Consider the following 5,108-nt stretch of genomic DNA (forward strand, 5'->3'; position numbering starts at 1 on the left):
GAGAATTTATCAGATTTATGTAAGCCAAACTTCAGTCACAGTTGATTTAGGACTCAAATTATTTTGTAACGACCCAATTTCCTTTTACTTTTTGGCTCTACTCTCATTCAATTTGGCTTTATTCTTAGGCCCTGCTTAGTGACAAAACTGCTATCAAAAGCTCCAGGTCTAACGTCTCAAGTTTAAATTCAAAGAGAAAAAAAGCACCTTTACTTAGTAGGTTTGGCACCAGACCTAAGATAGACTAACCTGCATCGTGAACCCACTCTTTAAGCATTGGCTGGGTTGGAAAAACATTCTAAGCTTGCTGGGATGGGTTTGAGTCACTCATCACCTCTGAACTGATCACTGTGGCTATGGGCATATAGGGAACTCTGATTTGTCAGGTCTGGCTCTCAACTCCACTTTAGAAACAACTGAATCACATGGAGTGAAACAGGAGGGACATCCCTTTAAAAGGGAAGTGGATGTTGGGCAGGCGAACTTTTTAAAAAATATATATTTTTATTGATTTCACAGAGGAAGCGGGGGAGAGAGAGAGAGAGAAACATCAATGATGAGAGAGAATCATTGATGGGCTGCCTCCTGCACGCCCTCTACTGGGGCTCGAGCCTGCAACCTGGGCATGTGCCCTTGACTGGAATTGAACCCAGGGTCTTTTTTAGCCTGCAGGCCGACGCTCTATCCACTGAGCCAAATAGCTAGGGGCAGGCAAACTTTACTATCCTTTAAACTGGTGATAAACAGGTTAAAAACAAAACAGAGGCATTAACAGGATCTGATTAAACCTGTAGCAATGTCTTATGAGTAAACAAGCTGAACATGATTAGTGTATAGGTTTTATGACATTTATTTTAACTGAATAGCAGTATTTCTTAATATCCTGATTCTTGACTATATTCTTCGTAGTTAAGTTGCAAAATAAGTAAGCTTTGTGTAAATAAATTTTGTTCAATATAATTCTGTTTAATCACTATTAATGGATTTTTTAAAAAAAATTCTGGCTATTCAAATAATATTTTGAAGATAAATAATAAATTAAAGTTAATCATTCTCTTTTACATAAACATTTTTGGAGCTAACATTAAAAAATAAAATCAACAGATGATTTGAGTGGTAATAGTGGAACAGATAACTAAAGTAGAAATTTAAAAACCTTGACATGAGGCCAATTCAACTTTTAAGTAGTCATGTGAATCTGAAGAAGTTTCCTAATCTCTTGAGATTCCAATTTTTTGACAACATAGTTACACCAGTATTTCTGAATTTGATTTCAGTTCTTCATTGTTAAATCAGTACATTGAACAAAGTACTTGCATTATTCTAAATAGAGTCTATCATTCCATATTTTAGTGCTATTGTGTGCTCATTTATTTTTAGGTTCATTTCTGTATATATTTATAGATGTCCTTTATTTAGTTTCTAATGAATTTTGGAACTCAGTGCATACCTCTCTGAAATGAATGGTTACCTAATTCAAATAAGCAAATACTTGTTTAAAAACACGCTCCTGGAAAAAAGAGAAAGAAAGAAAGCACCCTCCTGGATTTGGGTACTCATGTTAGTGATATGGGGCGTGCAAGAGAGATTGACACTCCATCCTTTCTATAGGATCTTAGAATTCTATCCATTTGGGGGAGATGAAGGACGATAATACACATAACATTCTGTTAGGCTGACTATAATGGGTGCCACAAAAGAAGTAAAAAGTGCGGTGGGATTTCAAAGGAAAGGAAGATAAAGTTTGAAATTGATCAGAAAGATTTTGTAGAGGATGCAGTTATTAGGATGGTCTTTGAAGGACTGATGGAATTTCAATGAGTGGGCGAAACATTCCTGATTGGAAGAACAGTATGAACGAAGGAGCAAATACAGGAAAGGAGGAGGCAGAGTTGTGTATAATGTTAGGGAGTGGGAGGAGACAAGGGTAGAAAGGTAGGTTGGGGCTGTAGTGAAGGATCTTAAATGCTGGGCTGAAGACTTCAATGTTAAATTTGTAGCTAATTTGCATCCTTGGATGATTCTGAGTAGGGAGTTATATAATCAGTGGTGTATTTTATGAGTCAAAAAGTATTTTGAAAAAAGTATTTTGACTGTTTATGTGTAAATAAATACAACAGTTGTGTACGTTTTTTGCTGATCTTTATTGCATTATTTCCTATTTCATTAATTTCTCCTCTTATATCTAGCATTTAATTCCTTCAGCTTTGTTTTTCAAATTTTATTTCACATTTACAGTTTATACTTAAGACTATTTTGTATTAGTTTCAGGTGTACAGCATAGTAGTCGGACAATCATATACTTTACAAAGTGTTCCCTCTGTAATTTCCAGTACCCACCTGCCACCATACATAGTTATTCCAATATTATTGACTATATCCCCTATACTGTACGTTACATCATCATGACTACTTTGTAACTACCAATGTGTACTTCTTAGTCCTTTCACTTTTGTCACTTGTCAGCTTCTGTAAAGATCCAAGCATAGAGTTAAAAGTAAGGATACATTCAAGGGTATTCCTCAGGGTAGGAGCTAGCTCTGCTCTGGTTTTTATTTAGTGACAGTTGGAGAGCATTCCGAGAAATGTGTGTAAGTTATGTAACTAGTCACTTCGGGCCCGTGGCCTCCTGTTAGCCTGGCCCTCCTGAGAGGCAGTGCTCTGGGAGCAGCTGGGTCAGACTCAGTGCTGTTGCCTAGCAGCCCCCGAGGACCAGTCATAAGGGGTTGTTGCTGAGCAACCAGGGGCTCATGGTGGCACATCATCCCCCATGCAGCTTTACAGCAGTTTCAGGCCTGCCCCCATGGGAGAAGCAGTACAAGCTGGCAGGGGGCCAAGCCTCCCTCAGAGGCCCAAGGGTTGCTAGCAGTAAGTATTTGACCTCAGAATCTAAGTCAGTAACTTGTGCTCTATGAACCTGCAAGCAATGTATGGAATTATTGATGGAAATTCAATTAACCATGAACTTGGTGCAAGGGAGGTAGTTGTGGCAGCTGGAGTTCTCATTTCAGGTCCTTTCCTTCCCGTTTCTTTCTCCTCCAGGCTGAGTTGCAAGGTAAATTTTCCGGGTCAATGGAAAGTACTTTTTCTTTATGCCACATTAAATATGTAACTTTGCCTATTAACATTATTTAGCCAAAGCAAATATTTACATTTGAGAAAAGCCAGCAAGCTAACTCTGGCCTTGTCAAGTGGGCCTACAATTCAAATTATTTGACTCAATATCAAGGCCAGCACTTGCTGCTAATATTTGAGATACTGCTTTGAATTTTTTTTTTCTGTATAGAGAAGTCAAAAGACAACTCACCAGGACCACATCTTATTTTGTTTTTAATATTTAACCCAGTCCGTAAATGACTCTCCGGGAGAGTTGATAACAGGCCGAAACTAACCAGCTCTTGAAAGGGGCTTGAGCTCTGCTTTAAGGACTCGGAGCTGCCGGTGTTGAGCAATGGCTTCTCCTGAAGATCTAGGCACATATTTGAACAGCCAAAATTGAGCTCTTTCCGCGTCTTGGGAACAGCACACAGCGCATCTGAGGCTAAATTGTAAAGCAGAGAAGCCTGCAACTGTTAGATTTGAGAAATAATTACCATTGGCCAGCTAGAGGGAAGTGGTATAAACCTTTCTTATCTCCTTCCTTCCCGCTACCTTTTCAGCCAGTACTTGTGGCCTTGGGCGGTGACTGCCTGCTGATCCGAACGGTTTGGGAGCCGTGACTTTGCGAGGGTACAAAGGGGAAGCTTCTTTGTTGGCACTGGATCTATACTCTTGTATAGGGACCTATATTCTTTAAAAAAGAAAAATTAAAATTCTTCTGAAGAAGTACATACAGGTTTTTGTTTCACACACACATACGTGCATACCCACTCATGTGCCTAAACCATTCAATTAGAGTACTCCTGAGAAATCTAACAGTAATGGAACATTTAAATGTTTTTCTAAGATGCCTTATTCAAAGCTACTTAATGTTTAAAAGTGATTTCTTTACTAATTGTATCATAGATACATATATATACACACATATATATACACATACACATATGTATATATCATTGGCAGGAGCATCCTATTTACTGTTATTTAAGAGTATTAATAAATCTAAAACATTAAGTACAGTATGTGTCAGACATTGTTCTGTATGACAAAGTATGTCATTTAAGTCTCCCAACAACTCTATGTAATAGGTACTATTATTTTACATATGGGGAAGTCTAGTCCTGCCCAGAAAAGTTCAGTAACCACACAGTAAAAGATTTATAATCAGAAAGTGGACATAAATCTCACTTTTTTGAGAAACAGGTTTCTATGTGCTAATGACATATATATCTATATATCCTTCTATATATCATATATATTTTATATACAGGGTAGGCAAAAGTAGGTTTACAGTTGTGAATACACAAAGTTTATTCTTGTATCATTATTTATTTGTAAATTGTTATATTATTTGTTATTATTATTAACCTATTTTTGCCCACCCCTGTAAAAAAATGGCATCTATGTGGCAATGATATATATAAATGACATCCATTGTGGAGGTGAATATGAATACATATATATAGATTTCTGTTTATACTTACATGTGTATATACCACATATACTATATAGACTATATATAGCGTATATACAGGGTGGGGCTAATGTAGGTTTGCGGTTATTTATATGGAAAATAATACAGTGATACAAGAATAAGCTCTGTGTTTTGCAATACTCACAACTGTAACCCTACTTTTTGTCCCACCCTGTATATACACTTCATACTGTACATACAGTATATATCTGTGTATATATATATATATCTGTGTATATATATATATTTATATTCACTTTTCACCTATACAAATTGTGTGCCCTTTAAAACTGAGGCTACATTCATGTTGCAGTCTTAATAATTCACAAAAATTGTATTGTGTCGGTAGGATTTGTGTTTGAGGCCACCCAACCCCTCAGTGCTGCGTTCTCCCGCCTGGAGTGAAAGCCTTGCTCCCCTATGCAGTTTACATGAGATCAGGGAGTGAGGGTAAGCCTCAGCCTGGGTAAAGGCACCAACCTTCTCCTCCCACTCTTGGATTTCCATGAGAACAAAGCTCCAAGGGAACAGGAAA

This window comes from Myotis davidii, unplaced genomic scaffold, assembly GCF_000327345.1.
Source record: "Myotis davidii unplaced genomic scaffold, ASM32734v1 scaffold147, whole genome shotgun sequence".
Taxonomy (NCBI): Eukaryota; Metazoa; Chordata; class Mammalia; order Chiroptera; family Vespertilionidae; genus Myotis; species Myotis davidii.